Source organism: Rhinoderma darwinii, chromosome 10, assembly GCF_050947455.1.
Source record: "Rhinoderma darwinii isolate aRhiDar2 chromosome 10, aRhiDar2.hap1, whole genome shotgun sequence".
Classification (NCBI taxonomy): domain Eukaryota; kingdom Metazoa; phylum Chordata; class Amphibia; order Anura; family Rhinodermatidae; genus Rhinoderma; species Rhinoderma darwinii.
In genome coordinates this window covers 94555481-94568337 of record NC_134696.1, presented here as the reverse complement: position 1 = coordinate 94568337, position 12857 = coordinate 94555481, and the positions used below count along the sequence as shown (strand labels likewise).

At 41.7% G+C, this 12857-nt stretch overlaps 1 protein-coding gene across 7 annotated transcripts in view; it reads left to right on the top strand.

Moving 5' to 3' along the window:
• LOC142662235 (guanylate-binding protein 2-like) overlaps positions 1-12857 on the top strand; it is a 160195-nt gene that overhangs the window by 30078 nt on the left and 117260 nt on the right. For 6 of the 7 annotated variants that reach the window (XM_075840342.1, XM_075840344.1, XM_075840337.1 and 3 more), the window contains one exon: positions 4780-4965. The gene's annotated coding sequence lies outside the window, so the exon portion shown is untranslated. The remainder of the gene's footprint in view (positions 1-4779; positions 4966-12857) is intronic. The other variant, XM_075840343.1, reaches the window with a different exon arrangement.

Genomic DNA, 12857 nt, shown 5'->3' with positions numbered 1-12857 from the left:
ACAACAACATGCGGAATCCATGAGAAAAAAAAATGGTGGCATGTCCTAGCACCGCAACGCAGTATTATGGGGGTATTCTCTTCTAGAAGCATTGATAGGGGTGAATGCAGGGCCATACCAAGGCACCAGACAGTATCATACAGAGTGTGTACAGCTCCATAATACAAACCTATAGGGACTGGTCAGCTTTGCCTCTATCTATCTATTGTTGGTATCTGTGTGTATGGGGATTTGCGGTCGTAAATGTGAATGTCGATACCGTTCAAGTTGAAAGTCCAAACTTGACTTTTATTACAGTCCAAAAGAAAAAAAGTGCATATCCAGCATTCAAGACTTGCGGCATATAAACAAACACCTTGCCGGTCTTGGCACTAACTCTACAGCAGATTTCCTCACCTATGGTTAACTTTGAGAACAGTGATCCTTGGATCAGGCTTTCCGCACTATCCTTGTGTGGATTCCCAGGCTCTCACACTGGACGCCATTCACTACAGTCCTAAATAGCCCGGTGAGCACATCTAAACTGATTTGGGCTCCTGAAAACCCTGTACTGGAGAGATGAGGAAATGGCAAGTCCTTATACCAATCCTACCTGTCATTCCATACAAATCCAGGACCGGAAAACAGAATTAAGAGAAGCCACAGGAAGTGAAGTTTTGCTGAGAACCCCAACTTTCCAGGATTACTCATCTCACTAAACGTAGCTAGTCTGGTGAGAAATATACCCCATCCAGTACCCTCCCATACACAGGCTTACACTATCTATCTATCTATCTATCTATCTATCTATCTATCTATCTATCTATCTATCTATCTATCTATCTATCATGGTGGTCAGCTTTTCATTTCCATCTTACATGTAGATATCACATATTTTCTTCCATGATCTGGATATTTTGACCACATCTACTTCTTTTCAGCAATATTGAAACGCTGTCAACCAAGAAAGGGCATTTTTGGTATATAATTAATCTGGAATTGGTCTCTTTCCTGTAATAATATCATTTATTTATTTTTAACGTTGCCCATTTAGTTTCTCTCTAATATTCATTACACGATTCCTCCTCAGGGTTTTTCTTTACATACTAATGGAAACGGAATATTGAGGGCGAAATTAGAAATCATACTGTGTGACTTAAACAGAAACTGCCTGGCACTGGGCGATCGGCTGAAAAATCAGTGGGCGATCTATTCATTGTGTCATGAAGTTGCATGAATTTAGTAGTTGGCAAAAATGGATTTCAACGTGGTCGATCCCTCCTTCCCCCGACGTCTGACGCCGGGGGACAGTTTTGAAGCCCCCATACACATTAGATTGCTGTCCGATCCTGCCAAGATTAGTAGTTCAACAAATTGTTATCTAATGTGTAAGGCCATCTTAACAAATGACTGCAGGATTGGAGTCTATAGGTCTGCAGCCATAGAGACACACAGCTATGCATGGGAGCTGCATACCCAAAACGATATGAGATTTTAAACCAAGACTATTTGCAAATTTGCCTCGTTTTTTATTTTAGTTGCAGTGGCGGGCCATAGAAAAAGGAGTTGCAAAAGTACACATGCCCTTCAAAGCATCAAAAACCCTGCATATAATGCTGTATGGTTCAGTTTTCATGAAAATCGGCAGGTACGTTAATACTGATTTCATAAAGTGCCACGTACCTGAGAGTAATCATCAGTATTTTTTTTGTCTGTAACAAAACAAGTCGGTGCATGTGAAGGAACACGCCGTTCTGGATCCTTCATGGGGATAAATATAGACATCTGTGTACATTAATCCGTGTTCTTGGATTACGCCTGAAGTGATGGCAATAACCAAGGAAGATGCAATCATTGGTTTAACATAATAAACATAAAGGACCTCCGTTTCTTTTCAAGCGTGTATGGAAAATGCTTAGGCCGACAAGACGCTTTATAACCTTTTATTGTAGAAGAGATGTTTAGCGGCGGATTGCAGGAGTTTTCTGTTGGATTATGCCGAGTCAGCCCATTGTGTTAAGGGCGTTAATAGATTGTTCTTACACATCAGCCGGATATTTTCTATCTGGCTTTATTAAGACGTAGATGTTGCTTTACTGCACACCTGCTAATCCCCAGCAGCGGACTTCTTGTATTGTCCTTTATTTTAGGCAAGCAGCTAAAACGACAGATGACTCACAAGATGGGCGTCAGAGCCAGAATGATTTGGCTTACGGGTGCGGAGACACAGCATCCTTTAAGTGGGTCAATTTTTTTTTTCTGGATTTCGCCTGATGAACTAAAAAGAGGCTCCTCGCCAAGAAGAGGAATACAGTTTAGTTTACTGACATTTAATAATTTGTATTCATTGGCATAAAATTTAAAGGGGAGCTATTCAATAGTGACATTGTCGGATAGACTGTGAAAGGATAAAAATAGAATTGAAGGCAGTGCATTGTTTCTTTGGAAAAATAAGTTTTGACTGCGATAAAGTGAATAAAATGGTGCGCTTCCCCTTTATTTTTTTATTGGCATCTCTATGGTAATATTTCAACATATAGATGCAACAGTGACACCTACAGGCTGTAAGCTGACATTACATGTAAGCTACTCATCCCCATAGAAGGCTGTAAATGATAGCCTCTTATAGTTTTGGGTTAGCGGTGGAAGGTCCTGTGGTGTATTCAATAAGGTGATTTATATATGAGTTCTCCCATCAAAAGGGGTGAGTCATTAAACAAATACTGAAAATTTTGGGGCCTCTAGAGAAAAGGGGCCCATTCCATGTTGGTCTTGTCCCCATTTTAGTAAGTCTACATAGGTGCTGCAAGGCTAGCAAACAATGGAGTGGAAAATTGGATGTGGGCAGGAGGACTACCTGGCCCAGGTAGCTAGGAGTGTAGTGGTGTCAAGCAGCTGCTGAAAAGGGCCTTATTGTTTATCATTGCTATGACGCTCCACTACTTGTATGAGCCGCACCGGTTGACAGTCTTGACACTCATGGTACAGTTCTGATTTCAGAGGAAAGGGCATAACTATACAGGGTGCATAAGTGAAAATCGCAGGTGATGTATAAAATTTATAAATATATAGTTGTTTTTTTTACATCTTTTACATTATTGTTTGATTAGTATGGTGTTTTAGAACACCTCTGTATTGCCCACTGGTAGGATTGCTATTTATTTATTTTATAGAAGTCCTGTGGCCCTATCAGGCTTAGGGTCCAATTGCAATTGCACCCTTTGCCAAACCTATAGCTATGCTTTGATATGCAAGACTTAGAATGGATCAAACTCAGCGTGTAGAGTGTAATACCCACCATAGAGTTCCCTCTAGTTTGCCATATACCAGTCTCCCTCCACCACTCCAAACGTCCTGGTCTGATCTATTTTTATGGCTTCACTATTCTTTGGGTTCACCTTGGCATAAATAGCTGATCCTTAAAGGAGGTCTTCACTTTGGACAATCCCTACTTGCTAAACAGGTTCCCGTAACAATAAACTGATCACAAATTGTCCCCCTGTTGGCAATCCCAGCGATCAGCTGTAATCTGTTGGGAAACCTGTATGTTTTTAATGCAGTGCCAACACAGAAGAAAGTAAGAATTACATCATATCCATTCATGACAATGTTTTTTTTTGTGTAATACAGGACAGGACAGGTTCTTTAAAGAGGCTCTGTCACCAGATTTTGCAACCCCTATCTGCTATTGCAGCAGATAGGTGCTGCAATGTAGATTACAGTAACGTTTTTATTTTTAAAAAACGAGCATTTCTGGCCAAGTTATGACCATTTTTGTAGTTATGCAAATGAGGCTTGCAAAAATCCAAGTGGGTGTGTTTAAAAGTAAAAGTCCAAGTGGGCGTGTATTATGTGCGTACATCGGGGCGTTTTTAATACTTTTACTAGCTGGGCGCTCTGAAGAGAAGTAACATCCTCTTCTCTTCAGAACGCCCAGCTTCTGACAGTGCAGATCTGTGACGTCACTCACAGGTCCTGCATCGTGACGGCCACATCGGCACCAGAGGCTACAGTTGATTCTGCAGCAGCATCAGCGTTTGCAGGTAAGTCGATCTTACCTGCAAACGCTGATGCTGCTGCAGAATCAACTGTAGCCTCTGGTGCCGATGTGGCCGTCACGATGCAGGACCTGTGAGTGACGTCACAGATCTGCACTGTCAGAAGCTGGGCGTTCTGAAGAGAAGAGGATGTTACTTCTCTTCAGAGCGCCCAGCTAGTGAAAGTATTAAAAACGCCCCGATGTACGCACATAATACACGCCCACTTGGACTTTTACTTTTAAACACACCCACTTGGACTTTTGCAAGCCTCATTTGCATAATTACAAAAATGGTCATAACTTGGCCAAAAATGCTCGTTTTTTAAAAATAAAAACGTTACTGTAATCTACATTGCAGCGCCTATCTGCTGCAATAGCAGATAGGGGTTGCAAAATCTGGTGACAGAGCCTCTTTAAGACCGCTCTACAATCTGACCAAGAGATGAGGATCCTGATCAAGGGCCCCTCTCTGTTAACTCAGAATTCACTAATAGGGTATATGGAAATGGGGTTTCTAAACTGGACAACTCCTTTAACATATATTTATTGCAAGTAAGAGCAATCTATTACAGATCAAGTGTGTAGAGTTTTTGGCCTATAATTGTTGCCCTATGGTCTAGGCCAATGTTGTCCACCACACGTCCAGGCATAGGTAAATGTTTGAGGGACTGGAGTGTAATTTCCATAATTCTTTATCTGACATGACAGAAATAACCTGTACTTAAAGACTTGCTTGAATATTCCATCTCTTTTCTTCTCAGACTGATTATTTGTCACTCCCTTGATCTTGATTTTAGAAGAAGATGAGCATTGGGAATTTCAACTTTGATCAGTCTCGTGAAAGACAGCAGTGTAAAAATAAAGTCTGTGAGCCCAAGACTCTCATCGAAGGAAAAAACGAGCAAGTAAACACATAATCTGGCACTTAGACGGCGCATTTAGTCAAGGTGAGAAGCGAAAATCTTCTATTTATACACAGGCTGTGCATATTCTGTGTTAATTAATTTCCAGTCCTCCAACACCTTCTTCAAATGTCACCCGTGATTAAAAAATGAAGAAGACATTCACTGCGAGGTCATCCTGTCTATGTATTCTGCTTATTCACTAGATTTCGAATGTGTGAAACGTAGCAGAGCAATATTGCCTAGGCCATGAACTGGAAAATATATCCTATTTTCAAGCTCTGCCTGTCACCTCCACACATTAGTGAGCATTATAATGGTTTCTGGTGAAGAGTTCCTATTGTGAAAATGCCTCATGCCTGGTTCTTCGGTGATGTCACTGATATAAATTCAAATGATAGCTCCTCAAGCTTCTATGCCTCATGGCTCATTGACATGGTAAGGGTTCAACCTTCGACATAAAGGGGAAATCCACATAACGTCTTCTTCTGATAGGTCTTCTCATATGGTGGGATCTGTGGTCTTGGACCTGCTTTGACTCTCCAAAAGGGGTCACGGTGATCTTTTGAGCTCCTAATTGTTTTTGGACCAAGCACCAATGGTCGGACATTGTTTAAGAAATTTCCAAAGCTGAACATTTGTGACTAGTGTTGAAGGGGTTCTGGTGCCATGTCAAGTCTACTTAACATGTAAGAAGATGACTTTTGGTGGATTTCTACCTTCTAACAATTCCTCCTTAAATTATTTTTTATGGCGTCCTTACATAATAAAGAGGTAAACTTCTTAGATGACCCCCCATATTAGACAACCACAAGCTGGTTGACTTGGATGGTTGACTATGTAGAAATAAGCTTAAATGGTTTAGCAGAGGTTAACAATATTGATATTGGAGGTTAACCATAAGTTAAACCCCAAAATCAGCTTAGGACAGGTGATATAATATTGAAAAATGGTAACTCTAACGTGGATATCTAACTCATAGTACATCAAGTATATGTCTAAGACAAGTCTGTCAATAGGTTTTCTGAAGAACAAGATCTATGTAAAAAAAATGTCACATTGGTAGAAGTCTGGAAGGTGAGACCTGCACAAATGTTGACAGTGAATGGGCTGTGGCATTCGTTTTTCATGGAAGGGGGAGTGCACAGGAGTGGCTACCTCTCCAATGAAATTATTGGGAATTATGGGAATCTATTGAATCTTCAAGTGATTTCCAACCTTTAATGGTCATTCTTAAGATTGGTGGGTGTCACGATCTAGGGGTATGTAGACCCAATAGGCCGCTCCGCCGTAGCGGAGAGGCAGCTGGCCAAGTCACAGTCCATGCTAAATTTTATACAAAGAGTTTGTAGCAAAAGGGTACCGAAGATAGTCCAGACAATGGCAGAGGCGCTGGCACGGGTGGGGCAGATGTGGCAGGTTAAGCCAGGCGAATGATGCCAGGAGTGGCAGATGACACCAAACGTGGCGTATAACAGCAGGCATGGCAGGTTGCGCCAGACGTGTCAGATGATACCAGGGGTGGCAGATGACACCAGACGTATAACCGCAGGCGGCACAACATGACTCCAACACTAGACAGGCTCAGGAACAAAACACAGCACAGGATACAGGTAGCAGGGCACGGGAACACTAGCAGCAGGATAACACTAAGGGACTATTTGCATACGACCAGGGGAAGTCTACAACAACGCTCAGGCAAGGAGTGAAAGGGCAGAGCCCTTTTTATAGTCCATGGTGATTAGGGCTAATTAACAATATTTTACATGTGCGCAGGACACTGCAGAGCGGAGCAGAAGTGAGCGCTGTCGTCTCCTAGGAAGGAGATGCCGGCCAGCACTCACAAGTCCATGGCACCGGCCGTCGAGGAGTGAGTAAGAACGACTGTCCGCGGCCATGGATGTTACAGTGGGAATCCTAGCATAGGTGCTCGAACATGGACAGGAAAACACATAAGATGAGAGAGAGGCAGAAGTCTATAGTGCAGCTTCCTCCTCTTGGCATTTGAGATGTCCCCACCCTAAATAGTCCTTAAATCAACGTTAATCATGATGGTCCAGGGAGCTATGGGAAAACATCACTGGTGCTAGCTTTTTGCTAAGCTAAAGACAGATCAAAGAGAGTAACATATGACTGCTTTATCAGACTACACTGAGGGGTTGTTTGTGGTCTGTAACCATGCAGACACAGTAAGTCTTTAAAAGAGCTGTATGCACAAAACGGTTGATTGATTTGCTACATTTTTTATTTTTAGGTGACAAGCAGCTCTATCTTTAAAGTTTTCCTATTGCCCCTAAGCTGGCCAAACACTTGAGATAGCGGTTGACCGAACGATTGTTCAGCCGACAGCTCTTCCTCTCGACTCTCCCATACACATGCATGCTCAACTTGGCCAAGCTTACATATGTTCAGAGAGAAAGCCGTTGCCAGACTCATCTACTAATGAACAAAGGGATCGGCATGTTAAAACCCAGCATGCCCGACCCTTCGGGACGCCACCATACACATTAGATGCAATCAATGGGTTCGGTCGTCATATATCTAATGTGTATGGCCAGCCTTTGTCAGTTTGTGTCTCGATGCAAATATGAGATTTCCCTTTTATTAAATGAGATTATCCTACAAGAAGAAGGAACTTGGTTTATTTCTGCAGACACTGGCTTCTCTTTCCCTCCCAAGGGTCAAATGCCCCTTTGCCCTCTAGAAATTAACTTTAATTTTGCAGCATCCTGTATAGTTATAGTATACAATTTGCCCTTTGATGGAGGAATGAATTTTATTAATAGTAATGTGCTGCACCAAAATGCACATGTCCATAACCAAACACAAAAAATATGGAGGTATGACAACTAACCATGAGGCCTCATAGCAAAAAAGGGAGTAGGGACCCTACTCCGCCATGACCTCCATGAACAGCAAATGAGTCCAGGAAATGGCAAAGTTTACATACCATTAATTTTTATGGTTATTATGACTTTTATTCTGTCCCCTGAGTCCTTCCCAGGCCCCTCTGAGCTTTATGTTCCATTATTCGGTGTCCCGCCCTACTTCTCTTTCACACACAATCATTTACTCCACCTTTATCATTCTGTTTCCTCCTCTTTTCTAGTGGTGGTGACACAGTGATCAATACTCATTTATAAGGCTCCTTTAATATTGGTATCGGGCCCCCTCAGGGGCAGGGCCCATATTATATACCATGCCTGCCGCTCTGGTTGTTATGCACTTGTCCTCAATTACACTACTTTGGAATTATTACTATGGAGTATATCAAGGTCTTATTGTACAAGTGTAGCCCTGCTTAATTCTGCAGAAGGATCTGTGGACAATGTATATTGATTTTAAAATCACTAGAATGTCTTTTAGGATGGGTAAATGTTGTAATTGAGTATTTCAGCTATTTGAAAATGTGCTTGGAGACCCCTTATGGCAGACCTACATTTCAGAGATACAGGGTAGGCGGCTATTAATTCAGGAATCCATAAGTAATTTAACTCTTGAATCCAGAACCTAAGAGCCTCAGCTGTATCCAAGATTTTCCAAGATGTAATGCAATTGAAATCCACCTTAGCACTGGTCTCGAATACCCTAAATGTTTTGTATCGCTTTGTCTTCTATGGTATTTCTAAAATCCCAAATTTTATAATTACATTGGTTGAAATAAGAAAAAAGGCCCATCATTGAAGGGGTTGTCCATTACCGGACCACTGATGACCTATCCACCGAAATGGTCATCAGTATATGATCTGTGGGGGTCCAACACCCAGACCCCGTAATGATAAGCTGTTCCGGCTGCCTTTGGGCACCGGATGTCATTGCACAGTATGCAATGTACAGAAGCCGGAAGCAGTTGGCTCCGTACATTGCATAGCGGCCGTGCTGCAGAACTACAGTTCTGTTCCAATTCACTTGAACAGTACCACAGCTCGGCCGCTATTCTGTGAACGAAGCTACCTGCTTTTGGCATGGAAGTTCAGTGCCCAGAGGCAGCTGGAGCGGCTGATCGGTGCGGGGTCCAGGTGTTGGACACCCACAGATCATATAGTGTGGATTTCTGGTGGATAGTTAATCAGTTGTCCGGTAGTGGACAACCCCTTTAATATAAATTAAAAGCTGACATAGTATCTGCCATTACTACCTCTTGGGGTAGGGCATTACATAGTTTGACCACTCCAACTGTAAAGAACCCTTTCCTATACTGATGTCTGAAACGTCTTTCTTCCACACGCAATGGATGTCCCCTGGTCCTTTTGTAGAGTCCTTGGAAAGAACAGATTATCTGCTAGTTCTTTGTACTGACCACACATATACTTATACATATTAATAAGATCACCTCTAAGACGTCTTTTTTCCAAGCTGAACCCAAGTTTTCTAGCCTTTCATTGTAAGTGACACCTCCCATCCCATTTAATAATTTAGTCGCCCGCTTTTGAACATTCTCCAGTTCTCATATGTCCTTTTTTACAATTTGGAGCCCAAGACTGGATTCCAAATTCAAGATTTGACCTTACATGGGATATATGAGGGGTAATATTATCATAGGTTTTTATCTCTTTTTATATACCCTAAAATCCTATGTGCTTTTGTAGCTGCTGCTTGACATTGAGTACTGCTGCTTAGCTTATTTGTAACCAGAATACCCAGGTTTTTTCCAGTTAGGGAAACCTGTGCTGTCACTTAGAAGTTTCTGTAACGTCCATGCATTTCAGTAGAGACGTGCGTGTGCACGTGTTGCTCCCTCTCTCCTGACAATGTGAACTAGGACCCCCTTGTTCTCATCAATGGTGAGGGTCTAAGCTCTCGGACCACCACCAATGGGACTTTTTTTTACCTTTCTTATTGAGATACGAAAAATATCATTAGACAGAAAACTACTTTATGACAATAAAATAATTAAAAGTATCTATGTGCAGACATAGCAGAGCTAAATTAGTTATTTCACTGTTTGGGGCACTGTGCTCACTCCCTTAGCTAAATTAGATGCCTTATATTTATCAGTACCCTAATATAAAGGCCATGTTCACACGGCTGATTTTCACACGTATCTTGGGGTGGAAATCACGCGTATTCCGCTCCAAAATACGTGTGAAAACAGCCTACAAACCACAGCCCATTGATTTAAATGGGAAACTGCCCCGCACAGTGGAGTTTTCCGCATTCAGACTTGAAAACCATGTTGCAGGTAAAAAAATATAATGAAAAAAAAATTGCTACATGAATATAACCCAGTTTTCTCCAGTGTTGACTGCTTTTCAGCTCTGCTATATTAGTGCATAGCTATGAATGGAGATTTTACCCTAGTTACATGGTGTAATGTAATTTTTAAGGTAGCCTAAAATCTATTCTATTGCACTGTCCATCCCACATGCTATACACTGCAGCTCTGCTAATTCTGGTTGGCTGCTGCGTATAAGCACAAGCCCACCACAAAATTACCAGGAAGTGAGTGCATGGGAAGGGGATTTTTATTACATCAAGGAGAGAATGATTAAAAACTACAAGCAACTAAACCACCAATGAGGAAAAGAAGATTATTGAATGACGGCCGGACATAGCCTGGAACAAATGGACCTCGATAAGGAGGGAGAATGGATAACTTTCTTAAGATAATGGTGAGTCTACTTCAGAAACGTCAGATCTGGGGTGTAACTATAGGGAGTGCGATCGCACCTCGGCCCTGGAGCTACAGGGGCACTATAGATCCCTCTACCCCATAAGAGGAGACCAGTGCTACAAATACAGTGTGATAGTTGGGAGACCCAAATACAGATTTTCAATTGGGGCTCAAAAGCTTTAAGTTACCCCTCATCTGAGATCATTTATTATTTATTGTGATATCACCACGAGTGGTACTAAAGGACAAATTCAGCTCAGCTACATCTGTACGTAATTTGCTCAAACTGATTGTCAACATGAAAGCGTTTCATCAAAATGGTCGAATCTTATTGCTTTCCTATTTCTTTTGCTTTAGAAACAAAAACGTCATTATGAAGAACACAGCGGATTATAACGACACTTTTATATCCCGCCATATTTAATTAGTTTCTATTTAAACGACAATTCAACTTCCATCTCAGATAAATAGACCCAAGGATCCTTCTTGTGGACATTAATAAACTTTATTATTAATGGGCTCTTTTATAGCGTCTTTATGGAAAGTAATGATGTTTCCATTTAGGACTATGAGAGACGGTCAATGAGGGAAAATTAGAAGCTGAAGGACTCTTACAGAAGTTGGGTGGTGAGAGACGGCACCATCAGAGGGGGCTTCGCTATGGAGACCAAGTAACAAAAAAAAATTCTAGAATAAAGGCTTATCAGCTGTTCCAAAGGCGGCCGAGGTGTCAGATCATATTAAGAGAAAACAGATCCTTGATGAATGACTGAAAGAAAATCATTAACTCCTCTGCCGAGGGAGAATGATTGAGTAGTTGAGAAAGAAGCTGTGCGTGGAAAAAATTGTCTGCCATTCATCAGATGCTCCTGATTTTGCCATATCGAAAATAAGATGTTATCTTTACGTAGAGTTGTCACCTACATGTCAATAATAACGTCACTATAGGAAAGGAAGACGATTTTGAGAAGACGACCTGCGAATCCAAAGCTATCCAAGTGACCTGTAGGCAAGGAATACATAAGGAAATGTGTCCCTTACCTTCTCGTGATCCAGCGCTGCTCTTCTGCTTCCAATCGTCATTGCAATCCCTGCTCCACAATGATGTAGTTACCGACCTTCCATGGTCCTCCTGAACTCACCTGCAGCTCAGGTCAATCGTGCATACTTCTACTACTTCTACTACTACTACTATGGTATTGTTTGTGTTCTACCTGATTCTCGATTTGAAGCTTTGCGACGTCGCTGCTTCGAGTTTACGACTGGTATCTTTCTTCCTTGACCTTCTGATATAGATCTTGACTCCGTCTCCTGATTCTACTTTGAATCCTCCATCGTACTTCCGCATGGCTCCCGTGCCTATTCTGTGATCTACACATCTGTATTCATTTCCATGTCCTTGCCGGACGACTTTAGCAGTGTATATGCCGCAACCTGGGTATCACCGGTAATGTCGATTTCATGAATGGCAGGGTCCCTTAGACTACATGCCCTGGTTAGTCAGCGACACACTTGTTGCACTACTAAAGGTTCAACTTGCATTGAGCTCCATAGCAGAATGACAAGGTTGCACGTAAAATAACAGAGATGCAGCTAAATATCCACCGCTAAAAATTCAGTTTTTTTCCTCTTAATAGATTCAAGAATCTATACCGATTAATATCCCAGTATATCTTTCCATTGATCAGAGCTCCGTTTTCCCGATACAGAGCTCAAAATCCCCTGCATACACATAATGTTAGATGATATAATTCTGGCTGAGGGCAGTCACCACTAGAATGAGCAGAAGAGCTAAATGCAAACTCTGTATACATTATACTAAATAATAAAACAGTATACAGTAAGCTCCTAAGCTCCCTCTAGTGGTGGCTGCAGGCAGCGAGAATTTGTCATGTAACGCTATGCCTATGCTGGAGATTTGAAGCTCTGTATCAGAAAGCTCTGACCACTATAAAAGATATATTACGAAATTATTGTGTTAAAAAATTACACTCACTTTGTATCAATGCAAAACCTGTAGCCAACCTGTAGCAAGGCCTCTTGAACTGTCACTTACAATAACCTCACACTATGTAAGATTCAGTCTGTTCATTTAGCACATGATGGTTCAGAAAGACTGATAATCCAGCATTATCTGCTTTTAATATCAGTATTAAACTGTTTAGACCCCTTTGGATTCATGGGTAAAGAAGATATATGTAAAGGGTGCTACACAGCCCCCCCTGTACACAGTGCTATACAGCCCCCCATGGAAAAAAGTGCTATACAGCCCCCCCTGTAGACAGTGCTCTCCTTCTTAGATAGTGCCATACAGCCCCCTGTA